The following is a 20,413-nucleotide window of genomic DNA, read 5'->3' on the forward strand; positions in this document are numbered from 1 at the left end:
ACAGAAGAAAGGGTATGCAGATCTGGGCATGGCAGCACCTAGCTGTGATTCCCAACACTAAGGAGGCTGAGGCAGGGAGATCAAGTTTGAGGGTAGCCTGTACTATGCTGTGAGGCTGTGCCTCAAAAGCAAAGAAAAGCTAGAGAATGTGGTGTCGGGGGAGGTCGCTCACCTGGGTCAGATGAGCAGGTGTTTAATTCACGCCTAGATTTTAACCGTTGTAGAAATCCACGTTCACCCACAGTGCAGAAAGCTTGGGTTTGAAGGTAGCAGAGACCCAAGTCACTCTGATTTAAACTCAAAGGAGACTTTACTGGGTCACAGAACTATAAGGTCCAAGTCTTCAAGTGCAGGGGTGTCAAGGGGTTCAGATAACGATAAAGCTTGAACCCACCTCTTGGTTTTCTATCTGCTCTGCTGGTGTCATCCTCTCCCTGGTAGGCCGACTCCAGGCTCACACTCTGTCTTTCATTGAGGCCTGGCTGGGGCAGGTACACATCCGAAAGGACTCCTGTAGCCTGGAATGTGTTAGACACCGACTGGTGGAGCTGGGTCCCAAGACCAGCCCAGGAGTGGAACAGGTGCTCCTCTTACGGATACCCTCATCATCAGATCCCCTAAGGAGTAAGGGAGGGTATGGCCGGGAATGCAGGTTCCCGAAGGGAAACCGGGGGTCTGGGAGCAGAACGTGTGGACAGATGCTAGGTAACGGAGTCTGTGCTGCTTGGACTGTGCGGGCATCATGCCAAGCCTAGGAAAGTTCCAAATGCAGGCATGTGCAGCAGTCCCAGCCAGGCCCCACCCAGATGTCCTTGGCCTCTTTCCCAGCTTTTCCTGCATCTTCATCTCTTTTCCTGAGGGCTTTCTGGTTCCACCCCCATCCCTACTCCCACCCCAGCAGCTCGTCTCCATCCCTGCCTCCAGGATGTGGCCAGCATGTCCTACACTGTCTCAGAGTTCCTTGCTGGTGTGGCTGGCTCCATGACCCACGGCTTGCCCATGTTCCCGGCTCTCTTTCCACTCCCCTGCCCGAGGTCACCCACCAGATAAAGGACTTACTCAACTCTTAGTCTCAGGGTCTGTTTCAGAGAATTCAAACTAGGACACCATTGGAGCCAGCCCCCTCTCCCCAGCCTCCAGGGATGTGCACTAGACACACTTGATCCCTTACTAATGTCTGTATTCCCGGGGGTCATTTTGCAAGGAGCAGGGACTGGGTGAGCCCCCGAGAGTCCAGGCCTCAGTTGGAGGATTACAGAGAGAGATACAGTAGGCATGGCTGGAGTCAGGCCCTCATTCCTTCACTTCCAAAAGCAACAGCTGCATCCCAGCCCTAAGGGATCTATCACTATGGATCTATCACAGCATCTATCACTATGGTGACAAGATGGCAGGATGGGAGGGGCCAGCAGTGCCAAGGTCTTCTCAAAGCATGACCGATGAGGTCATCCAGAGTAAGTGTTTTTCTTTATGTGTTTCTTTTGCATTTTATTTTATTTTTGAGGCAGGGTCTCACTCCATAGTCAAGGCTGGCTTTGAATTAGCAACATCCTCCTGCCTCAGCCTCTGAAACACTAAGGTTATAGGTGGAAGCTTCTCCATTGGGGTTTATTCTGGATAGTTCTAGGACCTGGCTTTAGGAAACATACTTACAGAGTGGAAAAATTCAAAGCTGTGCCTGGTGATCCACACCTGCAGTTCTAGCGCTTGAGAAGTGGAGGCAGGGGGATCAGGAGAGGCTCAAGGTCATGCTCAGTTAGACAGCAAGTTCAAGACCAGTGTGGGCTGTGGGAGACTCTGCCTCAAATGAAAGGAAGGAAGGAAGGAAGGAAGGAAGGAAGGAAGGAAGGAAGGAAGGAAGGAAGGAAGAAAGTGAGGGAGGGAGGGATGGAGGGAAGAAGGAAAGAAGGGAGGAAGGAAAGGAGGAAGGAAGGAGAGAGAAAGAAGGGAGGGAAGGAGACAGACGGACCTGTGAGGAGGCTGAGGTAAGAGGATGGACAGTGAGTTCTGGTCTATATATATAGAGACTCTATTAAGGGGGAAAATCACATTTGTCAACACTTTCACAGAGTAATTTTCAATTGTGGTGGTGAGTGGAAACTACCGCAGACGCCAATGCTAACAGTTTAACATCTCTGCACCTCATATTTTTTACTAAGAAATGAACCACAACCAACACGAATCCCATCAGACCTCCCCCCACCCCACCCCACCCCAGATCTTGAACGTATTCCACAAGCGGCCACTCCCCTGACATTACAGACACTCTTCTTCTGCCTTTGGCAGGCTCAGCAGCAAGGAGCAGAGTTCTTGCCTCAAAGCGCAGCAGGCCTGCGGAGCCACAGAGAAGCAGGTCTTTGCTCCGCCTGCCATCACAAGGCTCTTGTCAGCATCAGTGGCTTCCTGCTGGCCACCCACGGTCACAGTTGTATTTCCACGTGGGGCAGAGAGCACAGGAACACTGCTGGAACACTCTGCTGCTCCTGTGGGATGCATTTCAAACAGATTTCGGAGACCCATTGCCTCCCAGCCACTCGGGCTGCCCCTCTCTTTCCGAACCCTCGTGAGTTCTGATGGAACCCCAGCTCAGCTTATGGCCTCTGTCCTCAGGGGCCCTGGATGGTTCTGCTCCAGCTGCCTGTGCTTTCCATATCTATGCATCCAAATGACGTCATATCTGTTATCTTAAACCTAATCTGTTCCTTGAACTACCCAGTCGCCAGTATCTCCAGAGTCCTTGATGCATTAAGCTATATAAGCTGGTCCTGGGAGCAGTGTTCTAAACCTAGGGTGGGGGTTCGGGGGAGGGGGTTCTTCCTGCATGACAATGCCATAGTCACGTGGATCAGCAACTCAGGACTGTGTAATGACTGGGACAAGAGCAAAAGAAGGAGCCAGAGATGCCCCGATATCCACCTCCCCCCTCAGCATGGAGATGACTGACATACCAAATACAAGTGCTTCCCAGGTCACTCTCTTCAGCTAATAGCGTTTCCCAGACTGTAGTGTGCACGTAGTGTTGTACAGGTTCTAGAGCACGGGCTTGTGTGACTCCTCCCTGAATCTCCCCTCCCCCACCCCCGAGAACTGGAAACTTGACTAAGTCACAGGGAGTGTGCGCAGTAATCAGAAGACCCTGGGGTTCTGAGGTTCTGGGCTTCCCGTGTTTCCTGGTGCAGGAAGCAGTCCCTAGGTGCTCAGGAGCATGCCATCCTTGCCGGTGGGGTGCTATACCCCTATAATCCCAGCACTTGGGAAGCGGAAACAGGAAGACCTTGGGTTTAAGGCCAGCCTGAGCTACACCGCAAGGCAGTACTTCAAACAAAACAAAACATAAAACACAGCACAACAAAAACTGACTTCTTTACTGAAGAGAGCTGTGTGTTTGGATATAAGGAATCTGCATGGAGATCTGTTTTCCGGTATTGTGTGTGGCTGTGGAAATCATGGCCATGTTTTATCTTCACGTTCTACTGTTCATGAGGGCCCTGTAGAAGGGCAGCAGTGTTGTGGGACAGCTTTGACTGGTGCATTTCTAAGCATCAGGGACAAAGGACTGTATGTAGCATTGGAGTTAGCTAGCTGCCTTGTTCCTCTCCGGTCAGATTGACTGAGCTGGTTCCATCCTCTGAGACACAGGCCACAGTGGGGTCAGACATACAGGCAATTTACAGCAGCAAACGCTTGGGAGGGAACTAGTGGAGGCTTGGGCAAGTGTCGGAATGCGAGAGACCTAGCCAGTGAAGGAGGGGAGTGGGGAGGGCCGCGTTGGGTAGCAAGAGCCTAGGATGCTTCCATAAAGCAATGGGAAGCCCTGGACCCAAAGCTGCCACTAAAGGAGTCTTGTGTCCCCAAGGAATGGCTGGATCCTCGTTCCCTGGCTGGAGGGTCAGCCACAGGAAGCAAAGGGGAGACTCCTTTGTGAACCATAGGTCAGTGTCACAGCTGCTGCTGCTGCTGCTGGTGGCTGATCCCAGTCCCAAAGGGCATAGTCTCGTTGGCAGAAGTTCAGGCCAGCATATCCCACCACCTTCACCGAACAACAGTTCCTTGGATCCCGTGAGCCTCCTCCTATTCGAAAACTTTGAAGAGGAAGGTGAAGGAAACAAACTGTTCTTCCTCCACCTTGCTGCAGGCAGCTGGGGGCCATAGCAGGCTCCCCTTCCTCCTCTCCCCAAGCGCGTCCTAAATTAACCACAGCCCTCACTAAGGCTTTGGCTGGTTGTGACTGGGTGACCCAGTGGCGTGACTCGAACCACAGTCCTAACCGGTCCAAATGCTTGGCTTTCATAATCCACCGATACCCAGATGCTGCAGGGGTTTTTCTTGTTCCCGCTTCGTGAAAGCCGCCCTGCCCCCTCTACCAGGCCGTAACTCGACTTCTTTGCTGGCCCCCAAGCATGGGGAGTCTACAGTTTCCTAGTTTATATTTAAGGGCCGTATGTGTTTCCCGCAAGAACGCTTTGCCGGTGGGAATAAGGACTTCCCACCCTGCATTGCTGAGAGGGCAGCTGGGAAGGGATTGCCCACAATGCATCTTGGCAAACCTTTACTAATTGCATTGCGGGCAATCAGGGCCCCAGTTGAGGAATCAAGGAAGTTTTTGCAGGAAGAAGCTTTGTACTGGGTGACTCTTGCCAACAGTTAGTCAGATGTCTGTTGCTATAACAAAACACCTGTGATAACAGAATGATAAAGAAGGAAGCTTTGTTTTGGCCCAAAGTTTTGGAGGCTTTAACTGTTTGTTTGGCCCTGCTGATTTGGGGCCCGTGGCAAGATAGTGTACCATGGTGAGACCTGTGAAACAGAGGAAAGCCTGACTACAGCATGACCAGGAACAAAAAGAGAAGAATGTTCCACAATTCTTTTGAGAGCATGTCCTCAAATTACCTGAAACCTCCCACCAGGCCCCACCTTTTAAAGGTCCCGTCACTATTCAATAGCACTAAACTTTAGGACCACACTTCTCTTTCTGTTTTTTGTCGTTTTTTTTTTTTTTTTTTTTAAGTCAGGGTTTCTCTGTGTAGCCCTGGCTGTCCTGGAACTCACTTTGTAAACTAGGCTGGCTTCAAACTCAGAGATCTACCTGCCTCTGTCTCCTGAGTGCTAGGGTTAAAGGCATGTGCTACCACCACCTGGCTTCTCTTTCTGTTTTAAAAGGTATTTTTAATTGTTTTATTTTACTTTATGAGTGTGTGGCCTGCATGTGTGTCTGTGTACTACGTGCACGTCCAGTGCTTGAGAGGGCCAGAAGAAGGCATGAAATCCCCTGGAACTGGTTACAGATGGTTGTGAACTGCCATCTGGTACTGGGAATGGAACCGGTGTCCTCTGGAAAAGCAGCCAATGCTCTTAAGTATTGAGCTGTTCCTCCAGCCCAAGGGACAAGCTTTTCAAATAAGCCTTTGGGGGACTTTTAAGAACCAAGCTATAGCAATAACCATGGCCAAGACCATGCCAAGGCCTGTTTCCTTGGATGAGGAAGTGCTCTCTAAGTCCTAGTGTCTGGGGACTCAGTTACAGGACACCTTTTCTTCTGCCTGCTGTTACACCCAATCACTCACACAGATATGCCCAACTTGCTTGTTTGGAGCACTAATACCTCATTTGGTGAGTATTAGGACAAGGACAGGGCCGACTTGAAAGTGCTGACATTGTTAGGATGAGTGGAAGAGAACAGGCCGCCACAGGCTTGTTTTAGAGGATAACTTGTGTGGAAAACAGAAGACAAAGGGAATGATGTTGTAGAAAGGAGGAACCAAATGTACAAAGATGTGGAAAAGTAAGAAAGCAGATAGATGTTCCAGAAAACCTTGCTGAGGCCAAGGCTGAGTGGAAAAGAGAGGTTCCCAGGAGTGATGTGGCAAGCAGGCACCAGATGCTGGAAGCCTTGAACATGGGGTGTCTTAGTTTACATTTCTATTGCTGTGAAAAAACACCATGAACACAGCAACTCTTATAAAGAAAAACATTTAACTGCGGCTGGCTTATAGTTCAGAGGTTTAGTCCCTTGCCATCATGGTGGAAAGTGTGGTGGCATGCAGACAGACAGGTGCTGGAGAGGTAGCTCAGAGTTCTTCATCTGGATCTGCAGGCAGCAGGAAGAGAGAATGACATTGGGCCTGGCTTGGGTGTTTGAAACCTCAAAGCCCACCTCCAGTGACACACTTCCTCCTACAAGGCCACACCTACTCCAAATAGTGCCGCTAGATATGAGCCTAGAGAGGCCATTTTCATTCAAACTACCTCATGGGGGTAAGGAACCCTGGAGGGCACAGGAAATGCCTGGCAAGTTCATTAAGGATGCAACCCAATCAAAACTTCATTCAATTTTGTAGCTGGTGGCTACAAAGGACTTGGGTTCCAGAAAACTGAATTTACGTAAAGTTTGGAGGAAGGTGGGCTAGGAATTAAATGCAGTAGTATCAAGTAAAAGTCTGTGCATCAGCTTTATTTTTGTTCCAGTTCTGGGGATCCAGTCAGGGCCTTCCATATGCCGGGCAAACACTCTGCTCCTGAGCTACATCTCCAGTTCCTGTAAACAATTTATGCAACTTAGGGGTGTGTGTGTGTGTGTGTGTGTGTGTGTGTGTGTGTGTGTGTAGAGGCTGGAAGTTGACATTACTAGGTGTATTCTTCAATCATTCCCCAGCTTATTTCTTTTTTGTGGGTGTGCATGCATATGTGTGTTTGCATGTATGTGTGTGCACATGCGTGAGACAGGTTGACTGACGGCAGCATTTATGTCTCTTAGTTGTTCTCTACTTTATATATTGATGCTTGGTCTTGTGCTTGAACCCAGAGCTCACGTATTGGGCTAGTCTTGTTAGTCAGCTTGCTCTGGAGATCCTGTCTGCTTCCCAAATGCTGGAATTACTACACTTGCCCAGCAGTGATGCAAGTCCTGAGGATCTGAATCCTGGTCTTTAGACTCGAGGAAAACAATTTCTTTCACTCATTTTCCCAGCCCCCCCCCCTTTTTTTTCCCTTGACAGGGCCTTTCGCTGAATCTGGAGCTCACTGATGAGACTGGGCTCCAGGCATTCGCCTCCTTGGTGCTGGAATTACAGGCGTCATGACCCTGGCTTTTTAAGTGGGTGCGAAGACGGAACTCAGGTCCTCATGCTTGCCTGGCAAGCACTTAATATGCCGTCTCCCCAGCTCCGCCTAAGGTTACTTAAGTTTGCAATACCCGGTTCTGAAAGTTCTAGAGGCAGTCTGAGTGGTTGGGAAGAGGATGCTGGTTTTAGAAAACAATCTGATCAGAGATTAAAAGAAGTAGGGGGAAGCAGGGCGGTGGTGGCGCACGCCTTTAATTCCAGCACTCGGGAGGCAGAGCCAGGCGGATATCTGTGAGTTCGAGGCCAGTCTGGTCTACAGAGTGAGATCCAGGAAAGGCGCAAAGCTACGCAGAAATACCCTGTCTCGAAAAAACAAAAAACAAGAGGAGGGGGAGATTCTGGGTGTGTTGGGGGCTTTTTCCACGAAGAAGATAGTGTGCTGAGGGGATGAGGCACGAAAGAGAGAGAGATTGGGCCTCCGGAAAAAGGACGCGATGTTCCCACTCCATCGCCATCTCGCTTGTCCGCCCCACCTGCATCCAGGCTGCCAATTTCCGGTTAATGAACTGAGCTCTTCACACCCGGGTGGCTTTGCACAGCCGCAGCTGCGGCCAGGAACCCCCTTTCTTCCGTTCTGCTCATACACCTTTCATCTCAGCTATTCCTTAACCCCTCACCGCCTCCTTACAGCAGGGCTCCCAGGCTCGGCCTGAGCCATCCATCCACAGACCCGCAGACCCCAGGTCTCTCAGTAGTCTGGTAGTTTTCTGGTGTCTCGTGGAAATCGGATGGATAGGTTGAAGGATGAATGGGCAGACAGGCGGGTGAACAGATGGACCGGTGGTTGAATGAGTGAGTGCATTCTGAATAGGAGGGCTAGGATTTATTTCCCTTCTTTGAAACAGATCCAGGCTCCGCCCCACAAGCACAGGCCAGAAGAGTCTGGGACAGTCTGGTCCCTCGGGGACCGAGCAGCTGGACCAGGTGACCCTCTGCGACTCCCAGGAGCCCTCTCTAACCTCGTTCTCGCCCCCTCGTGGGCTCTGACCTAGAAAAAGAGCTGGTGGCAGCTTAGCGCGGGTGGGCGCTAGGACCCGGCGCGGCCGGAAAGCGGGCGGGGCCTCGCGTGGCTCCCGCGGCGCGGGGAAAGGAGGGAGGGGGAGGAGGTCCCGGCCCGCGGCGCCGGCCGGGAGTGCGCGGCGGGAGTGCGCGTGCGCGGGGCGCGCGCCCGGCGCGGCGGACAAAGGCGCGTGCGGCGGCGCGCGAGACGGAGGGCGGAGCGGCGGGCGGGCAGGTACGCGCCGGCGGGAGGCGGAGCCGCGAGGCCGCGATGGAGCGCAGCCCGGGCGGGCGCCGGCGCTGGAGCCCGAGCACCGGGCGGAGCGGGAGCCGAAGCCGAAGCCGCAGCCTCAGCCCGCGCCAGGCCGGGGCAGGGGCCCGCACGGCCGGGCTGCTTGCAGCGGCGGCGCCCGAGCCCCCCAGCGGCTGAGTGGTGACCTTCAGCCCCGCACGCGGTTCCCGGGACCCAGCGCCCGGCGACCGCTCCGACCCGGGCCCCCTAAGATCTGCTTGCTACAACCATACACCTCAAGACACAGAGCGACCCAGCTTCGGGGCGGTAGCCCTCCCTGCTGCTCCGGCACACGGGGAGCCCCAAACCCTAGGACAGCGAGATCAGATCCTCTCGCCAACAAGAAGCCGCGGGCATCCCAAAGCCCCGGGACCCGGGCGACCGAGCCCCTTGTGACGCCCTCCGCGTCCAGGCTCATGGTGGTGGTGGTGCCCTGAGCCCCTCTCGGGCCGGGCTGACGAAGATCGACACGGCGCCCAGACCCCCTGCCGCGGCTTCCCCGCGGCCCCAGCCCAGGTAAGCGGGACCCAGGTGAGGGGCGGCAGGTGAGTGGCCACCGAGGTCCCCCGAGTCCTGCAGGTAGGGAAGGAAGTACTGAGTACGCGCTCCCCCTCCTCAGCGTCGCCATGGAGCCGAGGCTGAAGGACGTCTCTTTGTGTCTCGCTTGGAGGAGCCGCCCCCTCCTCCTCTCCCTTCCCCCACCCTCCACCCCAACCCTGAGATTTGGGCACAGCTCCGGACCCCCAGAGAGAGTAGTTGCTGTGCCCTGGAGAAGGGGAAGAGGGTGGAGAGTCTCCCCCATAAAGCGAGCCTGGACCATTAGACCTCGGTCCTTGAAGAATAAAGAGATGTAGATGTCCCTCCCTCAAAAGCCAGGCTGAGTTCTTAAGCGAGCCTTACCCCCCACCCCCGGAAAGAAAATTTGGGGCGCCCACAGGTGAGAGGTGCCTGCATTCTGCAGCTCCAGGTGACAGCTGGGGCTTTGGGTGTGTGCCTTTGTCTGAGAGGGCAGAGAAGGGGCGTGTTTGAGAGAATGAGTGGAAACCTCTTTTCTCTGACTCCCATATCCCAACTCTGATCCCAGTGGGGTTCTTCATCCAGGTCCCTCTTTGTGCTCCCTGCAGAACAGGGAGAGGGCAAGCCCTTTCAAAGTGAGCAGCTAGTTTTTGTGGAGGGGAGGTACCCTAAGCAAAGAAGCCATTTCAGGTCAGAGCATCTTCCTGTCCCTCTAAGTCCTAAGGACAGCAAACCTGAGTCCCTTTCCTTTTCCTGACTCGGGGAACACCTAGGGCCAAGTCCAGGACTGGGACACTGTGTCCTCTACAGTGAAGGAGTGAGTCTGGGTTTTTGCTTAAGCTTTCCAAAGCATCTGCGATCAAGAGGCCCTCAACAAAGTCCTACACCCCAAGATCCAGGGGAAGCTGGAAGACCCTGGGGGTGGTGTACCTTGGAATTCTTAATCAGAGACCCCAAGAAAGGGCAGGAAGGCTTTCTCAGCCTTCCACAGACAGGCATTGGTGCAAAGTCAGGTACTAGGTGAGGAGACAGGCTGGGGAAGGCAGGACCCCGGGCACAGAACCCTGTAGAAGTTCCTTTGTTCGTTGGTTTATCTGTTCGTTGAAACCTCTACTGTGTCTGAAGTTCCAGCCCTGGGGTCGGGGGTCTTCCCCTCCTCTCTTCCTGATTATCTGACCTGAGAGCCCTGGGCTGTTCTGTTTGCCCAGACCATGCTGTCAGGACCAGCTGCCCAGCCCTTGGCCCCATCCCTGAGACACCTGACCCCTCATATTAGACTCGAGCAGCTGATGCCTTCTCCTCACCACTGCCTTGACTCCACCCTGCAGCTGGCTTTGCCCCATGAGTGAGGATGTAGCCCGGGTCAGCACTCCTGCAGATCCTCCTGCAAACTCAAGGACAGTCAAGGCAGTCCCCCCACCCCAGCAGAGGATGTGCAGAAGCCAGTTGCCCTGAAGACTGGGTGACCTTGATCAAGCCTGTGGCATTTCCCAGAGAGAATGCCAGTGAACCACATACCCTGCAGCCAGCATGGTGGATGTAGATTGGAGGCAGACTGTCAGAAGCATCGGGGTGTGTGCTAACCATCTTGGAAGTATTCTGTGTGGTGGATTGGAGCCCAGGGCTCTGTCACACACCCCACAGGCAAGGAAGTGGAAGCAGAGGCTGGAGAGCAGAGGTTCAAATGACTGTGACCAGAGAGAACCATTAGGAGGCCAGAAGGGAACTGGTAGGAAGACTTTCTTTCCTTTCTAACCTGCAGTGGCTCCCCATTGAGTAGCCCTAATAAAGTAACTTGGCAGCTCAGCTCTTAGCAGCCTGCCCTAATTTACTTCGGGGGCACCCCCACTACACCTGGTTCATCTCCATGTCCAGAGCCCTACTCTAGGATGGCTTGGCAGCTCTTTCTACCTCTACTTCCCTTTTGGTTCTGGCTTGGACTGGCACACAGTAGAGAGCACAGTCTGGTTGGTTGGTGGCTGGGCAGCTTAGAAGACAGTGGCATATGTCTCCATGTGCTGTGAGATTGCACATCATCCAGGCTCAGCTTCAGGAGTCTGGGGCTGTCTTGTCCTGGCCACATCAGCACTGTTGAACTGATGCCTTAGCGTTTGGAAAACAGCTTAGAGCCCCATTTTGCTGATGAGTGTGTTTCACATGTCTGTATTTGTTATTCGTGCTCAAAATTTTTTTGGAAGATTTCACATTCAGATGCTGATTTTGGGATCCTCTTGAAAAACCAGGGGATGCAGCAGCTTCAGGCCCAGAGCTAGAGAATGGCCATCTTGTTTGGACAGGGCACCCCCCTCCCCACAGCTGTCCCAAGAACTCCTGACCTGTCCTTTATTGATGTGACCTTACAGCCTTGCTGCTGACCTCCAGGTTTGCAGGATGGGGTGGAACTGGAAAAATGATTGCTCAGCAAGCAGTGGCCGTGTGTGCGTGGTCCACAGGCACATGTGCTCCCTGCCTGGGTTAGGCTGGCTTAGGACAAGCACAGAGTGCCTATCTACGGTTGTTAGGGTCAGTGGTGAGGGGAGCCAGGACGGCCCCGGACTGGCCCCACATTCCACTCAAATTCCACCTCCCCACAGCACACACATACTCCCATCACTGGAAGCACTCAGCATGGCCTCTGCTAGGAGCAAAAGACCAAAGATCTAGGCTAAGTCTGACAGAGGACTCAGGGAAGGCTGCTGTTGACCTCAGTTTACCCATCTGTGCAGGGAGGATTGAAGTGAAAATTCTCCAAGCTTCCTCTTCTCTGACTTTCCAGGATTGAGTTCTGTGCTTTGAATAGGTGGCCCGGGAGGGGGCTTGAACACTTGGCCAAGGATGATGCTCATGTCCGCCTTATGCAAGGTTTTCATCTCCAAACCAGCAAACAAAACAAAGTAACCTCCCCTCTCCCAGCTTCTGACATTCCCTAAACGTGAAACTGATTGCCAAATAACTGGGCCAGAGCCAGAGGCCGGCGGCACCAGGCCCCAGCCACTGGCCTTGGCTTTGGAAGGTATGCCTTCTTCCTGGACGGAAGTCTGCTGTAGCCCGAGGCCAAAAGAGATGGCAGAATGCCATGTGGAGAGCACCGATCTGGACTCCCCCTGGGCTGGGGATGTACTTAGCTGCTCTGAGTCTCAGTTTACTATCTATACAATAGGGAGAATACTGTGTAGGGTGAACTAAAGCCAGAAGGGGGCCTAGACCAGGGTCTGCCACATAGAATGAGGTGAGAGACTGTTAGGTCTTAGTGGTACTGTAAGGGGATGGCCGAGTTTCCTTTGGGAGCCGCTTTAGAGGATGTAGGAGGGCTTGGGTGTGGAGGGTCCACTGGAGACAGTAGTGGTCAGGGCTCCGACATGGGGAGCAAAGAGGACTCTTAGCCCAGTCCTGGAGCCCTGCAGAAGGCAGGTCTGTAGGGTTAGCTCAGACCTTGGGAGGAAGGCCCTTTTTATCCCCTGCTTCTCTCCAGGGAAGGGTCTTAGTGACAGTAGTGGTGGCCTAAGGCTTTCTGCCCCACAAAGTAGACCCTCCAGGCCTCAGGAAGCAGACCCATCAGGCCTGGAGGGGCCCAAGTCCCCTTTCCCGGCCTCCCTCTTCTTCCTTTTTTGCCGTACCCCTGACACTCCTAGCTCCTCCCCGACCCAGGAAGCCATGTCATTAATGTCAGGCTTGGAGAGAAGCAGCAGAGCAGTTTTTACTGTCAGGTCCACAGTTCCAGGCTCCTGTGTTCACCAGTAACCAGCCTGACCTTGGACTAGTGGGGGGGGGGGGGGTGAGCAGGGAGGGTCTGCCTTTGCAAAAGGGGTGCTCGGAGCTCCCAGCAGCGAGGGTGGTCGTGAGGGTCCAGAAGCCTGGAGCCAGGGAGGCAGGCTTCAGCTTTGCTTGCCGTGGTCTTCTCCCACAGCCTGCTGCCATGTGCAGATGAGCGGATCCCAGTCAGGGGACCTGCTGTGACTTCCCACGGCCTTTCTGGAACAGTCACAAGAGGGTTCCAGACTATACCAGCAGCTTCCTGGCTTCTGGGTGGGAGACCGGGCAGGGCAGGGCATCATAGAACCACCTCATCCCCTCGTCCCCTCGTCAGACCTGAGAGGATGACCCCTTAGTTGTCGCACAGCTCCACCCCCTGGATGCAGCTCCCCCTGGCTGTCAGCACCCTCTTTGGCTGTAGGGGTTGCTGCTCTTTCTCCTGGGCGTAGGACTCTGACCACACCAGGGCACATCTGACTCCACCCTGGGGCTCCTGCCAGTCTTGACCCAGGAGGCGGGAGCTCTCCTCTGGTGCAGTTAGGGCTACATAGTTTTCAGAAGTACTCGGCCCAGCTGTGTGGCCTTGGGCCCGGTGCCTTAGCCTCTCTGTGCCTCCTGTAAGAAAGGATCCTAGCGCTTATCTGGTAGGGCTGTTGGGAGGGATATGTGACTGGGCATTTGTCACATGCTATGATTAGCAGCTGGTGTACCCCAGAGGTTTGCCTTTCATGCCAGTCCTCAGACGCCCTGAGTGGGAAGGGACAGCAGCTCCACTGTTAGAGGTAAAGAAGTGGGTTCTGGCTGGTCATGGTGGCGCACAGCTTTCTTCCCTGTACTCGGGAGACAGAGGCAGGCAGATCTCTTAAGTTTGAGGCTAGCCTGATCTAATAGTGAACTCCAGGCCAGTTAAAACTATGTAGTGAAACCCTATCTAAATAAGAAAAAAAAAGGGGGGTGGGGGCTCTGAGGCGAAGCACTCTCCCCAAGGCTCTCGGTCCTGGGGTTCAGGGGAGGTGCTGGTCACTTTTCTCTCAAACACACAGCACAAGGCTTGGTGGAGCTGATGTTTTCCAGGACATCACCTGGGCACCAGCCTGTCCCAGGGGTCTGCAGCCCAGCTGCTCCGGAGTCTCCCAGGACAAGGCCCAGGTCAGGGTCACATGCTGTGCCTCTCCCGCAGGGAACAAGACTCGGCCTCTGAGAACGTCTCAGGCTACTGGGAGGGAAGGCCTCTTCCCTGGGGTGTCTCCTGAGTTCCTCCAGGACAGTGACCACCCTTCCTCACCTCCTCCTGGCTCACCCTGCTGACCTCTTAGCTCTCGGCACCTGCATTGTCCCACTTCGGGCCTCTGCCGTGTCCTCTGCCGCCCCGGCACGGTGTCCCCAGGCTTTGGTTCCTGGCTGAGGTCTGTACTGTTGTACTTGCAGCCTCTTTCTCTCTCCTCCCTGGGATAGCCTTGCCTGACACGCGTCTGTTTCACCACTGGCGCACTGCACAACGTAAGCGCCTTCAGACCTGGGCTGCAGGACTCCCAGGTATTCTCAGATCAGACCCAGGGCCAGTGCAGAGCGCGTAGTAGGTGCACAACGTATCTTGATGAGATGTTTTAGGATCAGACAAATCACCTCTAAGCCATGACTGGCTGTGTGACCCGGGGCATAACCACTTATTCTTCTTCTTTTGAGCCTCAGTTTCCTTGGCTGTAAGGACATAAATAGCTTCTCCCAGGGGCACTCGAGGTTTAAACAAGGCAGTGTGTCCAAAGCGGTTTTAAGTGGCTTCTCAGTGGTGGCTCTTGTAACTACTGCTTGAACCTGAAGCATTTTATACCCATTTTCCTCCTGCCGTTGGAACCCGGGGCATCTTAGACAGGTGTTCTGCCACTGAACCACATCTTTAACTCCGACACCCATTTAATGGGGAGAAATTGAAACTCGGGGGCAGACAACTTGCACAAACAGAGCTTTCTGGCCAGGACTAGTGGTGAACGCCTGAGCCTTGGCATAGACTGCTCCGCTGGCCTCAGGCTTGTCTGTCCCTCTGTCGCTCAGGGAGGACCTGGGGCTAGAGAGGAACCCAGTTCTCCAGAGCCCCTCTGCTCAGCCAGCTGTCTCTCTAGTGGTCGCTGCTTGTTCATTGGGGGCAACTTAGTCAAGGTCACTGGCCCATCCGCCAATGGTAGGTGACCTCTGTGCCCACTGTGCCCCACTCTGTACCAAGCCCACATTGCCTGCATCTTCTAGGTGATGAGTTTGGGGGACCTTCACAGAGCCCTGGGCCTGCCTCATGGCCCTCTCTGAGGGCTCTGCCCCTTGGGGCCCAGGGCTCCTGCCTTCACAGGATCAGAGAGGCTAGACAACCTATGTGGTAGCAGTTACCAACTTAAATAGGTACCAAGGCTGTGCCTAGGGAAGGGTTGGGCTGCCAGGTAGAAGAGAGGGAGGCCGCTCCAAGTCGGTCCTGAAGCCTCACGGCACAGGGGTCTGCAGGTGGCTCGGGTGTCAAGGTTGTGTCTCGTGGCTTGACCTGGGGACACTCCTAAGTCTCCACTTTCCAGATCTGGCAAACGGGGAGGGTGGGCTTGGTGATCACAGACTTTTCTAACTGTGGCTGGTTCAGGAGTAAAGCTCAGCAGCGGGAAGATGGCCTCTGTGTGTGAACTAGAAGGACAGGTTTGCCCTCACAGTCAGCAGAAGAACTAGGCCCTAGGTCCCTCCATCATGCCAGGCATTTAGGAAATGCCTTTTCCGTTCTCCCTGGAGCCCACTGTGTCCAGTGGTCATCCTCAGCCCTGTTCCGACTGATGAGCAAACTGAGGCATCGGTAGAGGGCACAACCTGCCCGCGGTCATGTTGCTAAGAAGGGACAGTGCCAGCATCTCTGCCCTGAAGGGGATTGAAGTGCTAGTGCCCCTTCTGCTTTTTGGATCGGAATATATTACTTGATGGCTTATGTATTATTGTCAAAGGGCTGAGACGATCCAGGCATGGTGGCTGCATGTCTGTACACACAGCACTCATGAAGAGGCAAGAAGATTTTGAGTTTGAGGTCAGCTTGGACTATTTAGCAGCAAGACCCTGACTCAAAAGATAAGGCTAAGGAGAGGACCTGTTAGAATCCCCTGGTTTCCTGGGGGGCCTGACCCACAAGTGTTGGGTATAGAAACAGGCATGTGCTATGGCGATGTTCCCAGCACTACGCAGGAGAGTCGAAGTGCAGGCAGATGTGGTCCTGGGTAAGCTAGCATGGAGCGTAGGGACAACCTTCAGGGAGACCATTCAGGAGCAGATGGTCAGCAGATAGGATGCCTGTCCTGGGGCCAGAGGGGACCTTGCTGAGCACAGGCTGTAGGGTGTGGCATCCTTTGGGAGGGGGTCCTGGTGCTGATGGACCACTAGGGCAGGCTTCTCATTGGCTTGCCCTTCTCCAACAGGACCTGCCACCTAGACTCACCCAGCCTTTCCCTTCTGTCCCCAAACCATGCGGGGTTGTGCCTGGTAAAGTTTCATCTTTCCTCCGTCAGTCCCTACCTCCGCAAGAGATTCAGTTGTTCATTCAACAGATGTTTACTAAGCACCTGCTTTGTGCCAGGTGCCGTGGCAGCTCCTGGGGGCTCCACAGTGAACAGGACCAGGCCACAGAATCCCTGCCCTCTGGGTGCTTTCCTTTGAGTGGGAGAAAGACGAGGCTAATAGATGTCATCATAGTCAGTAAATTATGTAATGCGTTCGAAGGTGCTATGTCCTACTAGGGAGAAATAGAGCAAGGTGCGGGGGAAGGAAGGGCGGGATCTGGCCCTGGTTTCGAAGGTGTCACCCAGGCAGAACACCGAGGGGAGAGCCACGTAGGCATAGAGGGAAGAGCTGTCCAGGCAGAAGGAACAGCCCCAGGCTGGAATATGCCTGGAAACAGCAGGGAAACCAGGGTGGGGGGTGGGGCACAGGAGCAAGTCACAGAGGACAAGGCCAGTGGAAAGACTGGAATGTGACAGGCTAGTGGAGGGGTGGAAATGGCAGTAACACTCTGGATGCCGTCTCTAGAATAGACTGTAGCCTGGCACCGTGGCACACACCTGTAATCCTAGCTGCTGTGAAGGGTGAGACAGGAGGATTGGAAGTTGGGAGCCAGTTTGGGTCAGGGTCAAGCACCGCCACTAATGTGTGACATCTGGAGTTAATCAATCAAGTGCACAAAAATGAGAAACCTGTTTTACTTCCCCTTGTCAAAGTACCGCACTCACCGTCTGGCCGTGTGAAGTGATCTGGAGGCCATTGATTGCTGTGTTCTTCTCAGAAGCAGCCTCCTTACTTGATAGGCTGCCAGCAGCTTAGCATCTTGGTCCAGGGCTCTCTGCAAAAATTCCCCCTTTAACTTACAAGCCTGTTTCTAGAATCTATTTTATAGATACAGTCACATCCATTGAGTGTCAACTTGCTTCTGTACGAGTCCACTTACTTTTTATAGCAATAATAGAAAGCTGGGCACATCTTAGGTGTCAACTATGAGAGCTTTGGAATTGGCACTGGAGACCAAGCTCTGTCGTTTGCCCGTCCCTGGCTGGCTAGCTCCTCATCTGCTGAGCCCCTCTTCCTCCAGTCGACGCTACGCTGGGTGCTGTCCAGGCCTGTGGTGCTGAAGGTAGGTTTGCAGGAAAACGGACCCAGAGCTGAAGACTTAAGGGTAAAGAAGAGGATGTGTAGCCCGAGGAGCCGAGGCTTCGGTCCTGGTCCTGGAACTCATAGGCTGCATGACTCTGGGAAGGCTCCTCTGAGCCTCAGCTGTAACGAAGGAGCTGCTGCTGAGATTAAGTGGCAGAATAAGTGGTCGTTCTCATCACTTCCCTTTAAAGAGAGGAAAGCAGTGGCTAAGCTGGGATCACAGAATGATGATGCCCGGTACTACGGCTTCCTGGATGGATGATTTTGCTATAATGATATGACCAAGCGGGGCCTGGTGGCATGTACTTGTCATCCCAGCTACTCAGGAGGCTGAGGCAGGAGGGTCTAAGGCTTGAGGACAGTCTGGATTACGTCACAAGACTCTTGTTTCAGAATAAAAAGGGCTAGGGGTGCAACACTTCCCTAGGCTCAACCCCCAGCCTCCAACACAGAAAAAAGACAACACCCGTGCCTCAGTTTCTTCATTTGTAAATTGGAGTCAGTAATAGTCCTCACGCCATGGGACAATGTAAGGATTCGATGGGTCCATAGGTTATCAGCTCATTATTGTCTCTTTCTGTTGACATCTCCACCTCTCTGCACAGTGACTAATGTTCCTCACAGCTGCTCCCTCATGCCACCTGGGGCTTGGGACTCTTAGAGGGCCATAGCACTTAATACTCAAGGACATCCTGGCTTCTGACCCAGCCCGTCACTGACCTGCATGGCTGAGAGCAGGTGCAGTGCCCCTGGCCATCAGTCTGTCCGTCTGCAGAATGGGGTCAACAGTCCTTCATGTGGTGCTAGAAAAATAACAGTGTGCCTGCAGGGTCACATTCAGGAAAGCCAAGTTATAAAAAGTTACAACTTCCCAAACACGTAAGGAATTATTCACCGGCATTTGTCACCCCCTGGCTCAGAGCTGGGAATAGCAAGATGATTAAGGCAGGGGCTGGCTTTCAAGGAGCTCGTGGCTTTCTCGCTGGGTTTTAGGTACACTTGTCTGGAGTCTAGCTGGAGAGTTATATAAACCCAATCAACTGGCTTAATTAAGCCAGAACAGAAACCCACTGATTCATGAAATAAATGGCCAGGGGTATAACTGGCCTCAGGCGCGCTTCGTCAGCACATCTTTCTCTTCCCTGTCCGGCAGGTTTGGTGTGGCCAGCCAGCTCCCAACAGCTGTACCCGTGTGTCCTCTGGCTCTGCCACACGCCCAGAATGGAGGATGTGTTTCTTCACAGCTCCAGCAGGAGTCCCAAGGCTTGACTGTAGTGGGTCACCTTTGGGCACGTGTCCATCTTGAGGCAGATAGTATAATGGACCCATGGGTCGGTCAGACCTGTCCCTGATAGTAGTGTAGAGAGCACCCTTGTGAACACATGGGCCGAGGGGTGGGACCACTACCCGAAGAAAGCGGAACTGGTGCTGAGCAGGAAAACACCACATGGCTATTCAGGGAGCCACAGCAACACTGCAAAGCCCAAGGGTGGTGTTGCACACCTGTAATCCTAGTGCTCGGGAGGTGGAGGCAGGAGGATGGTGAATTCAGTGCCACCCTGGCAAGACCATGTCTCGAACAACAAGCAAATGAAGAACATACCATTGCGGATGTGAGAGCAGGGCAAGAATGGAGTCAAATCGGACTTTCCGTCTGGCTGGGGTGGAGTGCAGGGCAGAGTGCAGTCACCGGCGTGTATGGAAATGCCACAGGCCCGTTATCTCGTGTGGTAACCAAAACGAGTGCAGGAGAGGAAAGAAGCCGCTTATCTTACTTCAATCCCGGGAAGGTCTGAGGGAGGAGGCAGTGCAGGGGCGACTGAGGGGGGTGAGCTGGCTTCCTCACGAGCGCTGGAAGAGCGCTGCGGCAGTTCACCAGTCTTGACTGGTGGAGGGGGGAGGTCATCGGACTGTTCTCCACTCAGCTCTGAAGTAATCATATCCAGAGAGGTGAGGTGACCTGCCTGGGGGATCCTCCAGTTGGGAATTCTTGTAGCCAGGCTTTTGTTAAGATACCTTTGGAGTTTGCCTTTGTCAGGGACACAATGAAGGTCCAGGAGGGAACCTGAATGTAAGACCGAGAACTTTAGGACTCGAGTGTAAGGATCAGAACAGCTTGGCCAGAGCCTGGCACTGTGCCTCACTCCTGTCATCCCAGCTCTTGGAAGTCAGGGGCAAGGGGACCACGGTTTCTTGGCCAACCTGGTCTACATAGTAAGTTCCAGGTCAGTCAGGGCAGAAAACAAATAAGAAAGAAAGGCCTGGCTGGCGTCCTCGGGTCCTGCCTCACCCTTCACAGTACCCACCCCCCAAACACACATACACACAGGCTCTAGCCTCCGCTGCACACCCCCAGGGGTGGAGGATACACTCTTCTGTACCATGTCTGCCTGTGTCTGGCTTGAACAACCTCACAGGACAGGAGCCTCAGATCTGAATCTAGCTCTGCCTAATGCTAGCTTTGAGTCCACGTGTGCTCCTGTAGCTGTCTTGGTTCGTTCAGTTCTACTACCACTGAAAACCTCTGACTGGGTGGTTTATAATGAGCAGAGATATATGTCTTAGTTCTAGAGGGTGTCAAGGTCAACAGGCATCCTACGGTAGAAGGTGGCAAGGGAACAGGGAAAGGCCAGGATGAGCTTTTGAAAGGAACCCAGCCTCTAAACAGTATCCAAGGTCTGTGTGTATGTGGTGCATGTGAACGTGTACCTGGCACATGTGTATGGGAAGGTGGGTATACATGTGCTACAGATGAACGTGAGGGTCAGGGGGCTACTTTGTGAAGTCAGTTCTCTCCTGTCTTAGCGTATTCTGGGCATGAAGCTCAGGCCGCCAGACTCGCTCTGTAAGCACCTTTATGAGTACCTTTATCCACTGAGCCATCTCACCTGCCCTGCCCAGGTCTCTCCTCCTCCTCGTCCTCCTCCTCCTCCTCCTGCCCCCTCCCTCCCTCTCTCTCTTCCTCTCTCTTTTGAGACAGAGTCTCTCTCTGTAGCTCATAGAGATCCAGCTACCTCTGCCTCCCCAGTGCTGGGACTAAAGGTATATGCTCTGACATCTCACCAGGTCGCCC

The 20,413-nt window shown here is 53.7% G+C and overlaps 1 protein-coding gene across 3 annotated transcripts in view; it reads left to right on the forward strand.

Annotated features, from left to right (window-relative positions):
* The window catches only part of Sbk1 (SH3 domain binding kinase 1), a 44,936-nt gene that overhangs the window by 15,476 nt on the left and 9,047 nt on the right, over positions 1-20,413 (forward strand). Inside the window, exon 1 of one of the 3 annotated variants that reach the window (XM_006980373.3) lies at positions 8,414-8,928. The exons of the other annotated variants lie outside the window; for them this stretch is intronic. The gene's annotated coding sequence lies outside the window, so the exon portion shown is untranslated. Of the gene's footprint in view, positions 1-8,413; positions 8,929-20,413 lie in introns of those variants that run through there. 3 annotated transcript variants of the gene reach the window in all.

The sequence above is a fragment of the Peromyscus maniculatus genome, chromosome 1 (genome assembly GCF_049852395.1).
Source record: "Peromyscus maniculatus bairdii isolate BWxNUB_F1_BW_parent chromosome 1, HU_Pman_BW_mat_3.1, whole genome shotgun sequence".
Taxonomy (NCBI): domain Eukaryota; kingdom Metazoa; phylum Chordata; class Mammalia; order Rodentia; family Cricetidae; genus Peromyscus; species Peromyscus maniculatus.